This window comes from Aotus nancymaae, unplaced genomic scaffold (assembly GCF_030222135.1).
Source record: "Aotus nancymaae isolate 86718 unplaced genomic scaffold, 86718_ANA_hifiasm-v0.15.2.pri h1tg000004l, whole genome shotgun sequence".
In the NCBI taxonomy this organism is placed as follows: Eukaryota; Metazoa; Chordata; class Mammalia; order Primates; family Aotidae; genus Aotus; species Aotus nancymaae.
Window position 1 is genome coordinate 54,240,176 of NW_026988415.1, and position 24,497 is coordinate 54,264,672.

The window sequence follows — 24,497 nt, forward strand, 5'->3', positions numbered from 1 at the left end:
TGTAGTCTTCTAAATTGACTTCCTGTTTTAAGAACTAGAAAATCCCTGAACAACTTGATGGAAGACTGCAGAACAGAAAAGAAAGTAAGAAAGAAAGAAAACCTCACTAAAGCATTGCTACTTATGTTAATATGATAGCAACTCAATTTATACAACTGCTGATCAATGCTCAACAATCAGAGTGGTTCATGAATTATGTATTACAAAAGAGCCTGGTGCTTTTTAGTGAAATGTCACAAGGTTAACCAACTGGTATACATGGATTCCCTTAGGCAGAATTTCAGCTGTAGTGCTTACTACTCCAGTTGATGGAAGAATATCAAAATAGAGTTTTGTTTGAAATACATAATGAACTGGTCTCATGAATTTCAACCATCAAAAGTCATTATACATGAGAGATTGATGCTGCAGACAATTACTGGATCTCCATTTATCTGTCAATATCATTTCTTGTTGCTTTATTTCTTAACCGTATCTCAAAAATTATTGATAGTACAATTGTCACAGATTGCTCGGTTAATACAAATGCATTAGCAATTAAAACAACTTGTTATGCGTATTTCCTACTTAAGGGTTCTCTAGCCTGTTTCAAGTCTGTCTCCATTTCTTAGAAATGCTTACTTCTGTAAAACCTGAAGGCCTAGCCTCCACTTTCCCATATATGCCTCATTTACATAACCATTTCTCCAATTTTCATTTTTTATTAAAATTGATGTCAGTATTCCTTTACCCTGACATTTTAAAATTGAGGACAATTCCATTTGAAGCTAAAGTTGGAGTATTGATAAATCAAAACTGCCATTTTCCAAGGAGTTTTTAAGAGGCAGGAATCAGTCTACACTACTAATGAGGCTATAAATTTAAACAATCAACTGACTCTTAGATCATTTGTAATCCACTTTTACAAGATATTTCTATCATTCTGCTCTAGTTATTAAAAAATCTTGCTATTATGCAGAACTCATAAACATTTCATTATCCTTAGCCTATCGTGCCCTCAATAAAAAGGTGGCACTGTATCCGAAAGCATCAATTCTATGAATAGGTCTTCTACACATGCAATAGTGTATCTTGACATTTCCAACAGTTACAACTCTTAGCAATGCCACACAATCATAATTCCTCATGAACAAAATCTATTCTTTCAAAATGTAGTTCAAAATGTAGGCTGTAGAAAAATTAAATGAAGTAGGTATTCGACTTTACCAATATTAAAATAAGGATATCAATCTTGAGGAAAAATGGGACCAAATTGCAAAAGATTTATTGCAATGTTATTAAAATACTGAATCAGCTTCTGAACAGTCTGTCAATTTATTTACTCAAACCTCAAATCACCTGCTGCAATGGAGATTTCCTTCTAAACAAGCAGAAAAAGTTTAAAAAAAAAATCTACTTATGGTATTTATGCCCCATTATCCCAAAGCAATGCAGTATGTGGGCTTTTATTTTATTTTAGATATCCCCCTCCCATAAAGCTAAGTTTAGAGACCATGAAGGATTTATTTATAAATTTAATGAAACTAATAGAACATAATTATGTTCTAATGACCATGTGAGCAATAATGATTTAACATCTACACAGATTAGGCTGTTCAGAAATCAAATTGTTATATTTAGATTGGTCATTTTTTGAGAAGATTCACTATCCTCAGTTTTAATGAATGGATGCCATCATTCTCTTTATGGTAAAGCATGCTAATGTCTCTTATATTATGCATATAGGTTTATCACAATTTATAATTGTCTTGAAAATGTTTTATATTTAAGGTGTAAAATTAACAAATCAGTATGCCTATGCTTCTTCTAGACATTAGGTATAAAATACCTGTAAATATTTGAAAGAATTGTTGTATACTGCCCAGTAACAGGACATTGACTTCGGATGCACAGACAAGATGTTTCTACATCCCAAGAACAATTTCATTCTCCATGCCTCCCTGGAGTTAAACAACTTATCTTAGGTTTTGTTCTGTTTTGTTTAGATAATTACTTCTTTTCTGCTACCTGAGTATAATAATGTGAAATATTAGGAGATAATATATTAATGTGTTACCTTTAAGACGGTAGTATTTTGTAGGACACAACAGTACTCTCAAAACTAGTGGATATACCAAACAATAAACTTTTCTAAGGCAGGAGAAGGAAAGAAAGACCAATTCTTGGAGAAATAAATCGACATAAAATGTTGTAGGAGGATTTTATACTCATTCCATAGACAGAAACATACTTTACACTAGGGAAATCCCTACTTGGGCATTCTTATTTAAATCTGTAGTTCCCAGATACATGTTGGGCCCTCCAATGCAAACTTGCTAATAAATCAAAAGTGCATTTGAGCTTTAAAGCATAATTTTTGGTGAATCCTAATAAGCAAAAGTAATTTCTCTTCTTACGACCCGTTTCCTACTTATTGAAAATGAGAATTATCAGATAATTCAAGGACCAACTAAATGAACAGACATATAGATGAGTTCCCAATGATTTCCCAGGACATGGATCAAAGCATTAAAAAAGAGAATTCCTTAAAGGAAAAAATATCTAATACTTTATCTAAAACAGCGACATAATTGTTGTTATGGTATTTTTTTTAATTTGTTTTTTTTTTTTTTAAGAAAGAAAGAAAGAAAAAAAATGAAGAAGAAAAAGGAAGAGAAAGAGAGAGAGAGAATGGGAGTATTGCTTTCTTGCCCAGGCTAGAATGCAGTTTAGTAACGGGTATTGAAAACCTCTTTTATACCAATAATTATACTTGATGCAGACAGGAAGGAATAAGGGAAGAAAATAACAAACAAGCAGCCAACCAATATTTCATTTAAAACCTATGAAATGCTATGCGATTACTAAGGAGTGATTTACTTCCAATTATGTAGTCACTGTTGGAATAGGTGTGAGGTGGTAATGTATGTTTTGTGTATTTGAAGTAGAGAGTTCTATAAATGTTTATTAAGTTTACTTGTTCCGGGTCTGAGTTCAAGTCCTGAATGTCCTTGTTAATTTTCTGTCTCGTTGATCTATAAAATTGTTACATTGATCCTTTTGCCATTATATAATGTCCTTCTTTGCCTCTTTTGCTCTTTGTTGCTTTAAAGTCTACTTTATCAGAGGCGAGAATTGCATCTCCTGCTTTTTGTTTATTTGTTTATTTTTACTCTCTGGTTGGTTGATAAATCTTCCTCCTTCTCTTTGTTTTGAGTCTTTGTGTATCCTTGCATGTGAGATGGGTCTGGATGCAGCATACCGATGGGTTTTGGCTTTTTATCGAATTAGAATATATATAAGTTTAATACTGGCATTTGATGCTAGCTGGCTGTTTTGCCCATTAGTTAGTGTAAATTTTTCATTGTGTGAATGCTCTTTTCTTTTTGATATATTTTTGGAAAGGCTGATATTGGTTGTTCCTTTATATGTATAGTGCTTCTTTCAGAAGCTCTTGTAAAGCAGGCCTGGTGGTGGTGAAGTCTCTAAGTACTTGTTTGTTCGCAAAAGATTTAATTTTTCCTTCAATTATAAAGCTTAGTTTGGCTGGATATGAAATTCTGGGTTGAAAGTTCTTTTCTTTAAGGATATTAAATATTGGTCCCCATTCTTTTCTGGCTTGCAGGGTTTCTGCTGAGAGATCTGCTGTAAGTCTGATAGGTTTCCCTTTATGGGTAACTTGACCTTTCTCTCTGGCTGCCCTTAGTATTTTCTCCTTCATTTCAACCCTAATAAATCTGGCAATTATGTGCCTTGGGGTTGGTCTTCTTGAAGAATATCTTTGTGGTGTTCTCTGTATTACCTGGAGTTGAATATTACCCTGCCTTGGTAGGTTGGGAAAGTTTTCCTGAATGATATCCTGAAGAGTATTTTCCAACTTGGATTCATTCTCTTCATCACATTCAGGTACACCTATCAAACGTAAATTAGGTCTTTTCACATAGTCCCATATTTCCTGGAGACTTTGCTCATTCCTTTTCATCCTTTTTTCTCCAATATTTTCTTCTCATTTCATTTCACTGAGCTGGTTCTCGACTTCTGATATCCTTTCTTCTACTTGATCAATTTGACTGTTTAAACTTGTGCATGCTTCGCGAAGTTCTCGTGTTGTGTTTTTCAGCTCCATCAATTCACTTATATTCTTCTCTAAATTGTCCATTCTTGTTAACATTTTCTCAAACCTTTTTTCAAGGTTCTTAGTTTATTTGCATTGGGTTAGAACAAGTTCTTTTAATTCACAGAAGTTTCTTATCACCCACGTTTTGAAATCTGCTTCTGTTATTGGAACACACTCGTAATCTATTAAGCCTTGTTCCGTTACTGATGAGGAATTGAGATCCCCTATAGAGGGAGAGGCATTCTGATTTTGAGTATTCTCTACCTTTTTACGCTGGTTTCTTCCCTTCATTATATATTTATCCGTCTGTCGTCTTTGTAATACCGACTTTCTAACTAGGTCTCTGAGCAGATGTCCAACTTGTTGATTCCCAGTGCCGAAATCTGAGCAATCCACTGTGCCGGCCAAAACAGCGGTGTTAAGATTGAAGGTGCTTTTCTGCCTGGGAATCTCCGGACTCTGCACCACAAACTGGCACGCTAAGGTGCCAGCAAAACTGCCACGCCGGCCACAAGAGTCGCCCTGGCGACACGTGGGGCTCCTCTGCTGGGAATCTCCTGGTCTGTGAGCCACAAATATTCATCTGAAAGTGTGGCGTCCTCTCGTTCTCTGCGCTTTCACTGGGAACTACGAGCCCGAGCTGCTAGTGATCAGCCATCTTGGATCTCTCTCCTACCTTTTTTTTAATTTGTTAACAAAAATAAGAATAAACTGCTACAGCTATTAAGGCAATTAAAAAAATATTCGAGAGTAAAAATGTTTTGCTCAGAATTTTACATCCTAAAGACCCTATCACTGTAAATTTATTTAAATCTATATAATCTATTCATTTTAAATGCAATTTTTATAATGATTATTTATTTCCCTATTTAATTTTACTGAATATAGCTGTAATAACTTTAAGTTCCCAAGAATGTAGTCAAACTGGAAGTCTCACACTCAAAATGATTGGTACTTTAAGATAACGAAAGTGATCAAGGCCTTATATATACAGTTAAATAGCTTATGTAAGAAATATATAAGCAATTTTCAAACTAAGTAAAATCAGCATTCTTTAACTCCCATTAATTACTCAGCATAACTCATTTTTTGCCATTACGAGTACATATTTGGAGGGCAAAATGATATCCGACATGATATAAAATGAATTCCTTTTTTAGCTTGTTGGGTCATAATTTCAACATTAAATGATGAAGGGAAAGTTAAGCATTTGAAAACGATTTTCATGATTTGATTAGATATGAATTATGTACAAATCTGTCTATGGAGGAAAAGTCAAATATTAAATTTGAACTCAATTGAATATGGACACAGACAATGGTCACCAAGCCCCAGAACAGGTTGCGTGAGTCCCTTGAGGCATTCATCCAGCACTGTTTCAGAGAAATATCTATTTCAACCTATTTCTATACATTAGTTATTGAAAAACAACAGACAATTGCAAAAAACACACACTTTTTGTGTTCCTTGAGCCCAGTCATGAAGGGTCCTTGTGAGTGGGACTCATGCCAAACAACTCCTCATAGAAAGAGCTAGGAGCTGGGCATGGTGGCTTACGTCTGTAATCCCAGCATAATTGGGATTACTTCCAGAGGCCGAGGTGGGCGGATCACCTGAGGACAGGAGTTCAAGACCAGCCTGACCAACATGGAGAAACCCTGTCTCTACTAAAAAATACAAAATTAATGAGGCATGGTGGTGCATGCCTGTAATCCCAACTACTCAGGAGGCTGAGGCAGGAGAATCACTTGAACCCGAGAGATGGAGATTGCGGTGAGCCAAGATCACGCCATTGCTCTCCAGCCTGGGCAACAAGAGCAAAACTCAGTCTCAAAAAAAAAAAAAAAAAAAGACGTAGGGTCCCAAACTTGCGCCAAAGCCTCATGAGACCTCTCCTCATCTGTGCATGGATGGGTGACCGACTCTGGAGCTCAGGCCTTTGCTTCCCAGGCTGGTGATGCTTCCTCCATAGTCTGATGAGTGTAAATACATATACATCTTTTCCCTTCTCCCCTTCCAATTGCAATTTGCTTATTATATCATTTGCTTATTATATCTGTATAGCCATATACTTGGGATAAAGGGTGTTTACCCTCAAAAGTATTGTGTGTGCCTTTTCTTTTCCCCTTGGATGTCTCCCGCACAGGACAGTGTCACAAAATATACTTAATATAGTAAAATAAAGAAATCTGTGTGGTTGTCTTTCTCATAGAAAAAAGTTTTGCACTTTTGAGTGCAATAAAATATGAAATACAAGGGTGTATGTTCTCTATTGCACAAACCCATAAGCTCTTTGAAACTTATATCTATTCTTTATTTAGCAGTTTGCTCAGAAAACAAGCCAAAAATTAATCTACTTCAAAGATGTGAAGGGAAGTGGAGTCTCTAATTAAGTGTCAATTTTCTGGAATTAATTGTATATGACCATGCATATTTAATGTTAATATGTAGGTCATTCATCATATTTGTAATTTCATATTAATATTTAATAGGCAATTCCTGAAATTGTACATATCTTTGGTATTATATTTTTATTTTATTTTTATTATTATTTTAAGAAATATTTTTAATCCGTTATGCCATAAGAAACAAGAAAGTCAAATGTATTGGTATCAAGAAACCTTCAGTCAAAATCTTCCTTAGTAAGTTTGGTATAAAAGAGGGGTTTTCAACAAAAATTTAAGACAAGCTACATATGTAATTTCTGGTAGTCACAGTAAAAGAAAAAGCCAAAATGAGCAGGTGAAATTAATTTTAATAATCTGTTTTATTTAACTCAATATATCTAAAATATTTGAATTTCAACATGCAATTAATGTGAATATTAATGTCTTATCAATGAGCTATTTTACATTCTCTTTTTCATAGTAAGTGATCAAAATCTGGTATGTATTATATACTTATAGCAAATCTCAATTTAGACTAGTTATATTTCAGGTGCTGTAAAGTCACACATTGCTACTAGCTAGTGTACTAGGCAGCATAGGTATAGAATATATCTGCACTGGTGTTTTACTTTTGATAGATTGTAAGTGCATTAAACCCATAAAGTCCAGCTCTGTGATATTTTTGTTTTCCTTTCTTTCTTGCATAGGTGTTATTTGGGAAGGAAAAAAAAAAATGTTCTGACCATAACTTACATTTTTTCTTTAGTCTTTGAAGTCTCAATATGCCAGATGGTAGAATTTCTTGGGACATTTTCTTTTTTTGCTTCTATAATATGAGGGTGGGGATTGTAAAAGATTTAGCATAGCTGAGCACATACTGTTCAGTAATGGCAGAATTCCAGGGTGAAAAAACACAGGCAGCCATGGCATGTGGGTGGCTTTTTTTCTTTTTTTTTCTTTTGCAACCAAGTTAAGAAGAGACTTTTAGAGAATGAATTTCTAACATAAGAAGAGTCAAATAGGGGGAGGTTTAAATCAAGTATTCAGCACCCAGTTAAAGGTTAATTTTGTTAAATTAAATAAGCAGGAATCGTTGGATTGAGGCTGTTCCCCTACTTTGAATTCCTACGAATGAACCACAAACTACAACCTATTTTAGTATATAAGCCAACTGAAACCCAATTTAGATGTATATTTTGTAACAAAGAGCCAAGTTTCAGCCAATCACAAGGCACTGAGCTTCAGTTAATCACAAGCAGCAAACTGATCAGACCATGCCAAATGAGGGAAGCATCTAGCCTCAGCCAATCAGGTGATTACTCTGCTTTTGTATTCAGACTATAAAAGCTCACTGTCCATACTACTATGGAGAGTTCTCTGAACCTCTTCTGGTTCTGAGTGCTGCCTCATTCATGAACTTGCTCAAATAAACTCTCCCAAATTTAATTTGTCCAAAGCTTTTTTTTTTAATTATTATTTCAACAGTTTTAAGTCCAACCAATTAGAGCTACATATAATAAATCATATTTATCTTATATCAATAAAGAAACCTGTGATGAAATGAATAATTGACTCAGACTGTATTAAAGTAGACTAAGATAATTTACAATCATAACTAAAACTATATCCAGTGATGTAACATTGTATAATAACCACTCTTTAAAAAGCTCTCTAAGATTAAGAGGTAGTCTAACCCTCTAAAGGTCAAGAGGTAGTCTAACATTGGTAATCCATCCAAGTGCTTGTGATTCTCTGGAGGAGCAATTACTACATGCTAGCTGCACCCTTGGAGTTTTCTTATAATAAAATCTTTTTCAATAGTATGTGTAAATTATTTAAGTAAAATTTTTTTGATCTTTTGGAAGTGTTAGTTAATATTAGACTATTTCAATGAAGCGAGATTTTGAGAAAAATTAATTCAATCACTATTAATTAAACTCTTCCAAATTTTCTCTTTTTCTTTCTCCAGACGGCTTTTCACTCTTTTTGCCCAGGCTGGAGTGCAGTGCGTGATCTTGGCTCACTGCAACCTCTGCCTCCCAGGTTCAAGCGATTCTCCTGCCTCAGCCTCCCGAGTACCTGGAAGTACAGGTGCCCACCACCCTGCCCAGCTAATATTTTTTGTATTTTCAGTAGAGACAGGCTTTCAGCATACTGGCCAGGCAGATCTTGAACTCAGATGATCCACCCACCTCAGCCTCCCAAAGTGCTGGGATTACAGAGGGCCAGGCAGATCTTGAACTCAGGTGATCCACCCACCTCGGCCTCCGAAAGTGCTGGAATTACAGAGGTAAGCCACGAACTCTTCCAAATTTTCAAAAACTAGACTACTATTTAAAAAGATAGCTTAACAAAAATGTTCTAGTAAGCTGTAAAAAGTAAGCTATTCAGTTGGTAGCTTCTTGATCAAGTGTTCCCATCCTAAGGTACCTTTTTTTTAATTTTTGAAATGGAGTCTCACTCTGTCGCCCAAGCTGGAGTGCAGTAGTAGGATCTTGGCTCACTGTAACTTCCAACTCCCTGATTCAAGCTATTCTCCTGCCTCAGGGAAATTCTAAAATTAAAACAAAACACTGGTTGTTTGGATTATTTTGAAATTAGCCAAACTTGTTGGTGCATACTAATACCTTACTTAAATATACTAGTTGTATTTGTTTAATTTTGGTAATAAATATATCAATTTCAGACAAACAACTATCACAATTTGTTTCTCCAAAAGGATTTCCTATCACAAGAAAACATATACAATAAAATTGACGTTGAGTTTCTTTGTTCATTTACAGAGTAACACTAGTGCTCCAAAAGATTCATGCAAAATCTAATATCCGATATGCTTCATTTCTTTACTTATTTGGCAAGCTCAAATTCATCACACATCAAAGTTTACATCCTCACAGTTACGTATTTTGAATATATTATAATATTCTACTGCACCTTCTATCAATCCTGCAATAATTTTGCTACTTAAATTTAAATACTTGTGGAATTAGTATTTATTCTTTTTAAGGGGAATGAAGCAAAAGTCGGAAAGCCAAGAGAAGCCACTTGTGAAAATCTATGTTTTCCAGTTATTTTCAACCTGAGATTGATAGTACATGCCATCATCTGTTAATGCCTCTGTAATTATTAACAAACTTAAGAAACTTTGCTATACTGTTCTAAAACATTTCATATTTAAGTTTTAAATGAGAATACATTTTGTAGGCTCTTTGTCGTGTACTAGCTTTCACATGCAGTGAAATGATACCAATTCAAGTCATCTGCCCATTTGCTTTAAGCATATCTATTCCATTGCTTCTTAGAAAAGCACATTGGTCATCCTTTTAGTATGATTTAGAAGGTTTTTAACTTAATACAACTATCCTATTATATCGCATATTTTGAAATACTCTGTCTTATCCTTGTGAAAACAAGAGCAAAATCTATCACACTATTAACTCTTTTGGTGACATTCATACAAATGATTTCAGATATCAATGTGTACTTCAGCAATTTACATAGTTATGTCAAAGAAATATGGTAGCCTTCTGGAAAATGGTAGTTTAAACTGTTGAATTATAAGTTCTCAAAGGCAAGATGAGTATATATGCAAATATATGCTTCATATGGAAGTATGCTTACCTGTAAACTAAAAACTTCATCTAGTGTTTAAAACCTACTCAATTTTATTTTTCTCTACAACCCAACTCCTCAAGCGCATTAGAGTTAGACTGGTGTCAGGTAGCCCTGGGTTTCAATCTTGACTTTGCCACATAATAGATTTGTGACCTTGAAGAAAAAAACTATTCTAAGCCTCAGTTTCTCCATTAGTGAAACAAACATAATAAATTGTACCTACCCCGAGTATTGTTGTAAAGAAAAATTGAAATAAATGATGTAAGTTACTCAGGCCATGGGGTACTTTAATTTTCCCTAAAAAAGCCATACCATTCAGTATTTACAAAACAGTATATTTCAGGTCTATTTTGCTATTATTCTACCCACTGCTGCAAATTAAATAACCATCATATAATCATCATGCCTTGAGATCAAATCACTTCTGTTATGAAACCAATATTTAAGTCTGTGTGCATATATGTATATGTTTGTGTGTGTGTGTGTGTGTGTGTGTGTGTGTGTGTGTGTGTATTGGCTCAGATAAAGTTGTATTTTATTATGTTATTCTCTAATTTCCAGTACCTTATTTATTAGCGCTTAATTATATATTACATCATACGAATGATGATGTGTTCGTGTGCATTTCATCTTCCCAATTAGACTGCAAGTTATTAGTGAAAGTGGAATGAGTCATAGATCTCATTGTAGCCTGCAGTGACTAGCCACAGAGTAAGTGCTTAATTGATCAACGGGAGATGAATTACGTATTTGGTACTAGTTCCTATCTCTGTCTCACTCCTCATATGTCATATGAATTCCTCTCAATGGAAAATGTGTTTTGGGAGGGAAACATGTACAGGTGTACATGAGACATGTGTTTTTCATTTTGGAATGAAATCTCGAGTTTCCTGAAATGTATTCAAGCAAGGGCAGATCTAGATTTTCTGTGCCCTGAAAATTATTTAATATGAGGGGGACTCTATAGTATCTTATGATTATTGTCATTGTTACTAATATCATTTTTGCAATTTTACAAAATCATGTGAACCATGTGATACATTGATAGGCGATCCAACCCTCTCTGGAGCTTGAAATATGTGTGTACATTTTATTAGTATTGAAGGAATTCAAAACACACCACTCCAAAGTACACCACTTTGAGCTAAAAATGATTTTGAACTAAAGAAACTTGAAAAACAACAGGTACAAGATCACTCTACCTTTCGATTCTTAAGAGATGAAATTTTCATGTGAAAGATGTCCTCCTTATACTGGAAGGACATTTTTATCACTGAAAACAGAAAACTGGGGCTGAGAAAAATCTGTACGAACAAACCTGGTTGAAATAACTTTCTATCCAGTCACTTCTCTACCCAATTAATTAACCTAGCCAAAGCCCCTTTGCTTTGTCATATTTTCACAATTTATTACACTTGTCCAATGCAGCATATATACAACTCTGCGTCTTTGGGTCTTCATTCCTTTATTATGGCTCCTGTGCCACATAAAACTTGTATTGAAAAACATTGTATCATTTTCTTCTGTTTATCTGTCTTATGTGGGTATAATTCTCAGTCCCTGAGCCAAAAATCCCTGAGAAGATGGAGGCAAATTTTGCCTCCCCTACAGTATCAAGTTAAATCCTCCTCTGTATCCAGCAAGTCCTCCTGGTAAAATTCCCAATTTGTGCTGTCATTTCCAGAATTTTTTACCCCATGATCATAAATGATATTGAAAATGATATTGAAGGAGAAATCTTTTTAGCTATGGTGTTGTTCTCATTTGACTCTTTTTTTAGTACCAGGTTAATATATATATATTTTTTGAGATGGAGTCTTGCTCTGTCGCCCAGACTGGAGTGTAATGGTGTGAGGCTCACTGCAACCTCCATCTTCCAGGTTCAAGCGATTCTCCTGCCTCAGACTCCCAAGTAGCTGAGATTACAGGCACGTGCCACCACACTCGGCTAATTTTTGTATTTTTAGGAGAGACAGGATTTCACCATGTTGGCCAGGCTGTTCTTGATCTCCTGACCTCATGATCTGCCCTCCTTGGCCTCCCAAAGTGTTGGGATTACAGACATGAGCTACCAGCTACCGTGCCTAGCCAATACCAGGTTAATTTTTATACATTCTGAGTAATAAAACATCAACAACAGCAAAAACTATCAACTTATGATTTGGAGACATCTGTATTTGTTTTATATTGCTACTATAACAAATTAGTACAAACTTTGTCACTTAAAACAACACAAATTTCCTAGTGTATAGATCCGAAAGTCAGAAAACTCAAATAAGTCTCACTGGGATAAGATGAACGTGTCAGCAGGGTGCATTCCTTTCTGGAGACTGTGGGAGATAATCTATTTCCCTCCCTTTTCTAGCTTCTACAGATCAGCCACACTCTTGGAATGATGGTCCTGTTATATCTTCAGAGCCAGCATGCTGGGCCTTTCACCCTTTTCTGCCTTCCGCTTCTACTTTTAAGAGCTCTTGAGATTATATTGGACCCACTAGGATAATCAAAATAATCTCCCTACTTTAAGATCAACTGACTAGCAACCTTAATTATATCTGCAACTATAATCCTCGTTCACTTTGTAATCTAACATATGCGTGGTTTCCACAGATAATGTGGACATCCTTGGGGGAGGGGCATTATTCTGCCTACTACAACATCCTTTGGGAAATCATTGAGCAACAGTTACCATCCATTCATGTAACAGGGTCATACAATAAATAATATTAATTATTTCTGGATCAGTGATTCATTTCTTTATTCAACAGATACAGTTGGCTATTGTTATCTGAAGTAGGCATGCTCTATAAAGTAGCTGAGAACTATGAATTAGCTAATTTACTAAAACATTGCTACTAGAAGAAATGTACATATGTACACATATCTTACATATATTATCAACTTAAAGCCTAAAAACACTTATTCTCATAGATTCTATTTTCTTTACTTTGCAAAAGAGAAAATGGGCCAGTCGCAGTGACTCACGCCTGTAATCCCAGCACTTTGGGAGGCCAAGATGGGTGGATCACCTGATGTCAGGAGTTCGAGACCAGCCTGGCCGAACTGGTGAAACCCCGTCTCTACCAAAAACACAATAATTAGCAAGGCGTGGTGGTGGGCACCTGTAATCGCAGCTACTCGAGAGGCTGAGGCAGGAGAATCACTTGAACCCAGGAGGTGGAGGTTGCAGTGAGCCGAGATTGTGCCATTGCACTCCAGCCTGGGTGACAGAGTGAGACTCTGCCTCAAAATAAAGAAAAAAGAGAGAGAAAATGGCCTTCATAAGTTTTAAGTGACTTGCCTGAGGACACCCACTAACAGGTATGAGTTGGGGTTTAAACCCCATCTAAGGGGCCCTCAGTCAGAGCTTCTTGCAGTATACTGCACTGTTTCCTGCCATCTCTATCTGCTGGTCATTTCTGTATTAGAGCTGGAACAGGACAGAGCAGGGCCGTGCTGGAGCTCAGCTGGAAACCCGAGCATGAGGCAACTTACATTTGTTGCTGCTCTGCCCATGTGCGTGAATGACCGAAAAGCTTCATGAGTATTGATTGTGAGGTTCCAAGTATATTTTAGAGAGTAGAGGCATTTGCAAATACAGAATCCTCAAATAGTGAAAATCAGCTCTATTTTTGGAGCACCCACTGTGTACAATGCACTGTGCAGGCCTGCTGACACTGATATCCCAGTGAGACCCATTATAGATTTCTGACCTCCAGAACTATAAATTTATGTTGTTTTCAACCACTAGATTTGTAGCCATTTGTTGCAAATGACTGCATTTACCATTTGCAATAGGAAGCAGATACAGATGTCTTCAAATCATAAATTGATAATTTTTGCTGTTGTTGATTTTTTTGGGGAGAGAGGAAGATTCCTTGGTCTCTCATAACTTAGCGAATTGAACAATCAACAGGCATTATGATAAACGGATATTCATGTCAATTCTCTGTAAGTGTGTGCGAGAATGTGTGTGCATACCAAATCATGAAAGACCTAGAATCAGATCAAGACCGCCAGAGAAATAAACACACAAAAATACACTGAGTGACAATACCCACGAAGCGGCCATGTGATCTCATTTTCACTGACCTTGAAAATGTTCATTTTCTCATGCTATTCCTGGCAAGTAGGCTTAGAAAAAAAATGAGTAAGGCTTAACACAACTCTGAAGAATTAGCATAGTCAGCTGCTCAGCTGAGCAAAATTTTAATGTAAAGTACTGTTAATGGAGAGAGTGGTACCATGCCATACAAACAGTGTTGCTGTTCCTTTTTATAACTGCCCTCATTCTGCCAAAAATCCTCAGAATCACTCATTAGCACACTTAAAATGACTTGAAGATGTTATCCTTGCAAATATTATAAGCATGTTTCAAGAAAACTTACCTAAATCAACAAAACCTGTATACATACATCTGATGTTGAGTTTCAAAAAGTAGAGCAAAAGGCAAAAGTTGCCCAAAATATATACCTTCTCTGTAAAATTGAAAAAGGAAGAAGAATAATGAAGAAAGATTTAAGCTTTCTGTACTATTGGGATTTAATTACATTAGATAAAACATTTTATAAATATTTGCAACATGAGCAGATCCTTTGGAATGTTTAAACTGAAATATTGTAAAGATGCCAAGTCTTCCAGTTTCTTCATTTGAAAAGAAAAAAAAAAAACCCTGAAGTTCAATTTTCAATAAAGAGACAGATTTATTTATAACTGGTGATAATTATTCAAAAATTAAAATAAATTAAGGCAAAAGAATAGCAATATGTGTATTTCCAATTCAGCATCAGATGAGAATATTCAATTTGTTTAAAAGTACGCAGAGAAGGGCCAAAATAATTTTAATAGTCTATTGAGTCCACCGGGAAACACTACTCCATTGTGTTTTCAGGAACAAGCATAGGGCTAAAACTAACAGTAATAATATTATTTATAAAGCACTCGTTTTCCCTACCAAGACACTCAAAATACAACAGTTTAAATCTGATCGTAAATAACCATTTAACCTTTCTCATTCCTATAATTAAGATTTTGTGAAAATGTTCACTTAAGTTTTCGAAGGTCAAAAGTACTAATGGAAATAAAGGTATTTCTGAATTTGCCAAACTGGAAATATTTAGATTGGAGCCTTAGTTTAAATTCCTTTAAGGAAGTAGCCTAGAAATACTCCTATATGTTTTTTTGTTTGTTTGTTTTGTTTTTTTTTTTTGAGACGGAGTTTCGCTCTTGTTACCCAGGCTGGAGTGCAGTGGCACGATCTCGGCTCACCGCAACAACCTCCGCCTCCTGGGTTCAGGCAATTCTCCTGCCTCAGCCTCCTGAGTAGCTGGGACTACAGACACGTGCCACCATGCCCAGCTAATTTTTTGTATTTTTAGTAGAAACGGGGTTTCACCATGTTGACCAGGATGGTCTCGATCTCTTGACCGCGTGATCCACCCGCCTCGGCCTCCCAAAGTGCTGGGATTATAGGCGTGAGCCACTGCGTCACGCTCCTATATGTTTCCTTTAGAAGTTTATGCACTATATACTGAAGTGAAATTTATGTGATGAATTTATTTTTACTTGATGGCTCTTTTTCCTTCCTTCCTCTCTCCCTCTCTCTCTCCCTTCCTTCCTTCCTTGTTTCCTTCCTTCCCTCCTTCCTTCCCTCCTCCCCTCCCTCCTTCCTTCTTTCCCTCCCTTCCTTTCTTCTTTCCCTCCCTCCCTTCCTTCTTTCCCTCCCTCCCTTCCTTCCTTCCTTCCCTTTCTTCCTTCCCTCTCTCCTTTCTTCCCTTCCTCCCTCCCTCCTTCCTTCCCTCCTCCCCTCTCCTTCCTTCCCTCCTTCCTTCCGTCCTTCTTTCCCTCCCTCCCTTCTTTCCTTCCCTCCTTCCTTCCTTGCTTCCTTTCTTTTTTTTTTTGAAACGTTTAAAATAAGCAGCCAACAGGAATGAGGCCTGCTATAGAAGCAATTATAAATGCCTTTATCTTAACATTTAAAATGATATTTTCAGTATTACATGGTTATATATTGGTGGAACTATCATGAAATAAATTTCATAATGCTGACTACTCTAATTCTACATTAAAGCAAATTGAAGTCCTTGAAGTGGAAACAATTTTGCACATGCTACACGGTAATTGAACAATCGAGTTAAAGCTAGGATTTATATTTCCTTACGTCTACTTGGGTATTCCTTCAGCTACATTGTGTTGTCCTCTACTCATGAAACAGGTATACACTGATTGCCTACTATATTCTGGGTATCATGTGAAGGCTATGAAAAAATTATTCAGGTTATCTTCAAAGTTTACTGTGACTATGGGGCTGGCTTACCTCTTTGTCCTCAAAGTCGATATAAACTCTATGAGGGCTGATATCATTTTGACTAGCTCACCATTACTCCCTGGCACCTAGCACAATGCTTGGCCCATGATAGATGCTATACAGTTTTGTTGTACAAATGATGTGTATAAAAAGATGTATTAACAAAAGGCATGAAAGACAATGTTCATTGAACGTCAGGGTTTTGGAAGTCAGAAAGTAATTCCAATATTTCAAGTGAAAAAAACCTTTATCAAATAAGTACATTCGTCACAAATGATTTTTATCACATACTTCCAGCACGCTAGATCTAACTTAGTGTTTAAGAGATCATTTGAATGCACAAAGGTTTTTATGTAGTTTTGGTGCCAGATAATAAAAACTAAGGATCTAGACATTTTGAATAAACCCAGCTGGGCAGATGTCAATTTTATTGTATTTATGTATTCAACTCAGAATATTGTGTTAGCTGGCAGGAAACAAAAAAGCCAAATGCCATTAAAAATAAATGACTCAATTTCGATTTACTGAAATAACATAACTTGAAGATTTTACAGATTTCATGAGGGTACCCTGAGTCCCACAAATGCTATAGAACTTTGGTTATTTGTCCCTTTTGGTGTAATCAGGCCTTTATGATTCTGATCCTGTTCCAACCCATTTACCACGTCTGTTCTACATTGTGAGCATCAAAGTTTGATCTCAGTAAAACCCAACAGAGAAACTATTTAATCGATCACAGACCTTACTGGAAGCATTTCCGAACAAACTCTAGCTGAGTCCTTTGCTTCACTTTCTGGGTGATAAACGCTGACTTCTCACTACATTGCACTAAGAAGTTTGGCACATCTTCACTTGATCATAACAATTACGAAAAATTGCTGTGGTCTCTTATTGGTTTCCTCTCAGAGACATACAAAATGTTATAAAAAGAATTCAACTAAAATGATGCAAGACCTTTTTTAGAGACCGTAAACCTGCTGTCATTGAAAGAGTGTTTGGGCTAGCAGCTAACCTATTTCCTTACACATAATTTCTTTCTCCTTATCTTTTACCACCAATCTCTCTCTCTCTCCTATGCCCACTTGGACAAATGATTGCAATCACGAGGAGAGTTCAAGCATCTCTTCCAATGCAATTAATTTGACCGAAGTCGTACTGTACCTTCCTTTCTTTATTAAGTCATGGCATACCAAGAAGAAGTCACTAACACCTTTCCACAGCCTCTGGGTATTACGCTTGATGTTTTTGTACACTACTGGCTAGTGCATTGGAAAGAGAACAAGATATGGTCTGCAGTAAACATATCTGAGGCAGGATTTGTGCTTATTAAATGCACGTCTTGGGGAAATTGACCATAATAGAGCTCAATTTCCCCATGTGTAAAATGAGAAGGTGATAGTTATTCTCACTGAATTTTTGTGAGGATTTAACCAGATTAAAAAGGTGGTTGAAACTCGTTCAATTCTTACAAGTGAATTTTGTGGATCTGGATAATTTTTCTTTTGAAGAAGCAGAATGATTTGGAAATAGAAACTTTATTTAATTCCAAGAAAACTAAAATACCCTTGAACAAACTGAAGATTGCTCACATAATTTGCAAAAAGTCGTTAGAATAATACCTAGTCTGAGTGACTTTATGAAAGCTCATTTTGCTTCTTTGTTTCAGTTCCACACATTGTATGCCACAGGGGTGAATATGATTTGTTCATTCAAGTAGAAATCCCATATTAGCTATTTGCTCAGGGCAGGCATAGCTGAAATCTGTGTTTCTCAAAGATAAGTTCAAAAGCCACCTGCATTCAAAGGTGATAAGGTACCTGTCAATAATGTAGTTTCCTGAACTTTACTTCTCACCTGCCAAATGACTGTTTCTAGAGGTGGAGCCTTGAAATCAACATGCTTTCAAGAGCCTCAGATGATTTTCCTGAACACTAAAAGTTTGAGACTCACTGACCTAAGGAAATACCATGGCTGGTTATTATAGAATTCCAACTGAGGTCTCTATGAAATGCAGGTACAAACCAGAAAAAGCATTTCAAGTCATTTTTTTTTTTGAGATGGCGTCTCACTTTGTTGTCCAGGATGGAGTGCAATGGCATGATCTCAGCTCAGTGCAACCTTCCTCCCCAGGCTCAAGTGATTCTCCTACCTCAGCCTCCAGAGTAGCTGGGATTACAGGTACCCACCACTATGCCCAGCTAATTTTCATATTTTTAGTAGAGACGGGGTTTCCCCATGTTGGCCAAGTTGGTCTTGAACTCCTGATCTCAGGTGATCTGCTCGCCTTGGCTTCCCAAAGTGCTGGGATTACAGAAGTGAGCGACTGCATCTGGCTGCATTTCAAGTATTTTTGAATCTGGAATCCAGCATTGCAAGAAGGAGAACAAAATCCCTCTGTGTAATTACTACCAAGAATAAAAGTATCCCCATGCAAATATTATGCAACTTTGTTTTGCTTCATTCCTTTTATCAATTTTTACCTGCAAGCTCTATATCCATTGAGTGGTTAGTTACAGATGCTAGACTTGGAAAGGCTGCTAATGTCAGTAAATTCTGTGTATGTGATATAACACACACATTGCTTTGAACCCCAGGGTAGATAGAATTTTGAGTGATAGAATAATATTAAAAAAGGCAAACAAGAAAGAAAAGAAATTTATCTAAATTGAGAAAATGACAATTTCAGCTGGAATTAACACTTTTTAAATTAATAAATGACTCATGACTCATGAAATTTAATATTGGGTAGAAAAAATTCTCCAAGTGTATTATGTGAAAAAATATTGACTGTTAAGAAATGATTGATCTATTGCATTGTTTCCAGCTCTGGTTTCTGTCTCTATAACTGTAGTTTCACACAGATATTTGTATTTTCCAATAAGCTAAATTGAGTGGTCAATAGGTGAATGAATAGAACAAATTGTTTTCACATAACATAAAAATGAGTATTGAAGCACACTAAGAAAAAAATTGTATTATTAAACATGCACTAATATAGATTATAAACTAGATGAATGTGTAAAATAGGACACATGGAGGTTTGTTTTTCCTCTTCATTTTCAGACATAAATAAATTCATTTGCATTTTCTGAAAATGCCAAACTTTACCACCACAATCCTTACTTTGTATGTGAAATTGAATTGTATCTTTTAATCTGGTCTCATTTTAACTTCACTTTATCAGAATATAGACAAATTGCCATCATTTTTGTTCTTTTCCAATGCCCCATGAGAGTTTGGTCTAAAAGTATCTTTCATTACAGAAGTATTACATTTAATTGGTAACAACAGAAAGAGAGGAATACAAAATAGCACATTGGCAAAAAGGAATTAAAGAGATAGATGTTTCTTACTGTGGATCCAATAGCCATCTGAAGGAATATTTTACTTTGAACATACTTCCCAGGTAATTCGAATTTGGATTATTATAAAATCATGCTCTGACAAACATGTCTAATGGAAACAAAGCATCTTTGAATGACCAGGTGTAAATGATTCATCACAAGAAAATAATATAGATGAATTTGGTGAGCATCAAATTGTATTCTATTCTACACACATGAAACACTTGCAAACAGCACCTTAATATTGCCCTATACATATTTATAGCCAGACTTTATCCTAGCTGGATGGGTCTAAATAACATTCACCTGCTACAATTCCAAAATGGGTATGACCTCCCAGTATTCTAGTCATTTAACTATTTTTCTGTACAAAGCAGACCACCCCCATCTTTGTTGAAACATCTGGATTAACTGTCTCATCATTAAAGAGGCCATTTGCCTCATTTAGACTTCTACTACCTCTAAAGAACTGACCCCTTCAACAATGACCACCAGTTACCTATTGCTCTGAAAATCTATTCTGCATATGTTCATACAGACAAGTATATTGTTCTTCCATCCCCTCCAGGTTCCTGTATAATTGCTCTGTAGATATTTAGAGGATATAAAGTAGGTAAGGTGGATGAAACATGGTAAGAGATCTTATTCTTTTCTCACTCCTTTAACCAGTAAGTTTTCTGGTTTCCACTCACTGTATTAGATATGGAATGAGAATCGTCTCTCTTATTTTCAGCATAGGCTTAAAAGCACAATACACATTTTTCTGCAAAGAATATTGCCACAGTTGTAAAGAGAAGGCAGAGAAAGATGACAGAATGGAAGCTACACTTATCATTTTCCCCACTGCAACACCAAATTTTAACTGTCGGCACAGAGCAAAGCACCATCACAAGAACTAAAAATCAGGTAGGCAATCAGCCACATGGCTTTAACTTCATAACCTGGAAAGAAGCATTGAGGAGGGCAGAAAAGACAGTCTTGAATCACTGATGCCACCCTTCCCCCAGCCCCTGGCAGTGGCCATGCAGTAGGGAGAAAGAATATCTGTACTTTGGGAAGACAGAGAGCAATGACTAGAAGACTTTACATTGAACTCAGTGCTAACCTGTCACAGTTAATAAACCAATGCTGAACTTAGCCAGCGCTCATGCACAGAAGGAGCCTTCAGACCAGCTCTAGTCAGAGGGGAATCTTCCATCCCAGTTGTTAGAACAAGAGTTTCCCAGCAAGCCTTGCCACCACAAGCTGAAGTGCTCTAGGATCTTGAATACACTTGAAAGGCAGTCTAGGAAACAAGGACTGCAATTCCTAGGCAACTCCTAGTGCTAGGCTGGAACCAGAGCTAGTGAACAGGGTGTCATGTGACCTAAGGGGACACTAGTTGGTGAGGCTACAGGATTGCTTACACCATGCCACCTTTTGCCCCAGGCAATGCAGCTCGTAACAATGAAAGGGACTCCTACTTTCTGCTTAACTAGAGAAGAACAAGGAGTAACGAAGGCTTTGTGTTGCATCATGGGTACCAGCTCAGCCACAGTAGGATTCAGCACTGGGCATAGTCAAGAAGGTCTCATTGCAAGCCTTAGCTCCCACATGGCATTTCTAGATACACCCTGGATCATAAGGGAACCTGCTGCCTTGAAGGAAAGGATGCGGTCCTGCCGGCATTTATCACCTGCTAACTGAAGAGCTCTTGGGCTCTGAATAACCAGCAGTGATACCCAGGTACTATATCAAGGTCTTGGGGAACCTCTGAGATGTGTTGGCTTCAGGGGAAACTCAGCACATTATCAACAGTGGTGGTTATAAGGCAAAACTCCTGCTTGAGAAGAGCAGCGGGAACAGTAAAAGGGACTTTGTCTTGCACCCTAGATACCAGCTAGACCACAGCGGGGTAGAGCAACACACAGTCTTTTGGGGTTCCAGAGTTCAGGCCTAGGCTCTTGGACAGCCTTTCTAGACATGCCCTTGGCCAGAGAAAGTTCATTGCCATAAAAGGTGAGTTGAGGCCTGGCTGCATTCACCACAAGCTGATAGAAGAGTTCATGGGCTTTAAGGGAACATGAGCGGTGGCTTGGCAGAAACCCCTCATGGATTGGTGGTATTGCTGGCCGCAGGGAGCGGCTCCTAGCCGGTGGAAAGGGAAGGGAACAGTGGGAAGGACTTTGTATTGTGGTTCGAAGAAGCTTAGAACAGAATAACAGGTAGATTGCTAAGGTTTTGACTCCAATCCCTGGCTCCTAGAAAGCATCACTGGGCTTATAAGAACTTGCCACCCTGAAAAGAAGGCCTTAGGCAAGGGCCAAAACTGTGCTGGCTTCAGGAATGACCCAGCAAAGTCCCAGTGGTTGTGGCCACAGAGGTGCTTGCGCCACTACTCCCCCAGTTGCAGGTGGCTCAGCACAGAAAAAGAGACTTTATTTGTTTTGGAGAAAGCAAGAGAAAAGAGCAGACTCTCTCCCTGGTAATTCAGGGAATTTTTCCAGATATTATCCAAAGAGGTACCTCTATAAGTCTGCAAGAACCACAGCATTGTTAGACTTGAAGCCCAGGTCCCATCAAATTCCTAGAAATTCTTCCCTAAAAGGATAGGCAAAAACAATCCCAGACAGTGAAAACTACAATAAATAGCTAACTCTCTTTAATGCCCAGACGCCAATGAACATTTAGAACATCAATACCACTTAGGAAAATATGATGTCATCAAAGAAACTAAATGAAACACCAGGGACCAATCCTGGAGAAAGAGAGACAGAGTATGTTTCAGAGAGATAATTCAAAAAAAGCTGTTTTGAGGAAAATCAAAGAAATTCAAGATAACACAGAGAAGGAATTCAGAATTCGATCAGATAAATCCAACATTTCTAGAGTTGAAAGATGCAACTGACATGCTGAGGAATTTATCAGATTCTCTTAAATAGCACACATGATCAAGCAGACAAAAGAATTAGTGAGCTTGAAGACAGGTTATTTAAAAAGACAGTCAGAGGGGACAAAAGAAAAAAGAATAAAACACTATGAAGCATGCCTACAAGGTCTAGAAAATAGTCTCAAAACGGCACATATATAAGAGTTACTGGCCTTCAAGAGGAGGTAGAAAAAGAGACAGGGGTAGAAAGTATAATCAAATGGATAATATCAGAGAAATTTCCAGACCTAGAGAAAGATATTAACACTAAAGTACAAGAAAGTTACAGAATGCCAAGCAGATTTAACCCAAAGGAAATTACTTCAAGGCATTTAATAATCAAATTCCAAAAGGTTGAGGATAAAGAAAGGATCCTAAAAGCAGTAAGAGAAAAGAAACAAATTACATACATTGAAGCTCCAATAAATATTGCATCAAACTTTTCAGTGGAAACCTTACAGGCCAAGAGAGAGTGGTATGATATATTTAGACTGCTGAAGGAAATAAATTTTTACTCTATAATAGTATATCTGGTGAAATTATTCTGTCAGCATGAAGGAGAAATAAAGACCTTCCCATACAATCAAAAGCTGAGGGATTTCATGAACACCAGACCTGTATTACAAGAAATCCTAAAGGGAAATCTCCAATCTGAAAGAAAAGGATCATAATGACCAAGGAGAAATCATTTGAAGGTACAACACTCATGGGTAATATTAATAGTAAGTACACAGAAAAACAGACTAGTATAACACTGTAATGGTGATGTGTAAACTACTCTAATTCTAAATAGAAAGAATAAATTATCAACCAATCAAAAATATTAACTCCAACATTTTTGCAAGACGTAGACAGCAAAATAAGACATAAAGAAAAACAATAAAAAGTTAAAAATGAAAAAAAAAGAAAAAATAAAAAAAAGTTAAAAATGGGAAGAGGAAGTTAAAGTGTGGAGTTTTTATTAGTTTTCTTTTTGCATGTTTGTTTAATCAATCAGTGTAGTTATCTGTTTAAAAAATCAGGCCGGATGCAATGGCTCACGCCTCTAATCCTAGTACTTCGGGAGGCCAAGATGGACAGATTGCCTGAGGTCGGGAGTTTGAGATTAGCCTTGCCAGAATGATGAAATCCCGCCTCTACTAAAAATATAAAAATTGAATTGGCAGAGTGGTGCATGCCTGTAATCTCAACTACTCAGGAGTCTGAGACAAGAGAATCACTTGAACCCAGGAGTTGGAAGTTGTAGTGAGTCAAGATCATGCCACTGCACTCCAGCCTGGGCCACAGACCAAGAATTTGTCTCAAAAAAAAAAAATCAGTTTTAAGATAATAGTTGCAAGCCTCATGGTAATCTCAAAGCAAATATCATACAATGAATACACAAAAACAAAAACGCAAGAAGTTAAAGAATATCACCACAGAAAATCACCTTCATTAAAAGGAAGACAGTAAGGCAGAAAAAAAGACCACAAAATAATTGAAAATAAATAACAAAATGGCAGAAGTAAGTACCTACTTATCAATAATAATACTGAATGTTAATAAAATAAACTCTCTGATCAAAAGACAGAGTGGCTGAATTGAAAAAAACAAGAAGACTGAATGATCTTTTGCCTACAAGAAACACATTTAACCTATAAAGATAAGCATAGACTAAAAAAAAAAAAAAGGACGGAAATAGATATTCCATGCCAATAGAAACCAAAAAAGAGCAGGAGTATCTATAGTGATATTAGACAAAATAGATTTCAAGACAAAAAGTATAAAATACAATAAAGGTCATTATATAATAATCAAAGAGTCAATTCTACAAGATTTAACATTTGTAAATATATATGTA

The 24,497-nt window shown here is 36.6% G+C and overlaps 1 protein-coding gene across 2 annotated transcripts in view; it reads right to left on the reverse strand.

The window, feature by feature from the left end:
* PCDH11X (protocadherin 11 X-linked) overlaps nt 1–24,497 on the reverse strand; it is an 826,171-nt gene that overhangs the window by 521,659 nt on the left and 280,015 nt on the right. The gene's annotated exons all lie outside the window — the stretch shown is intronic.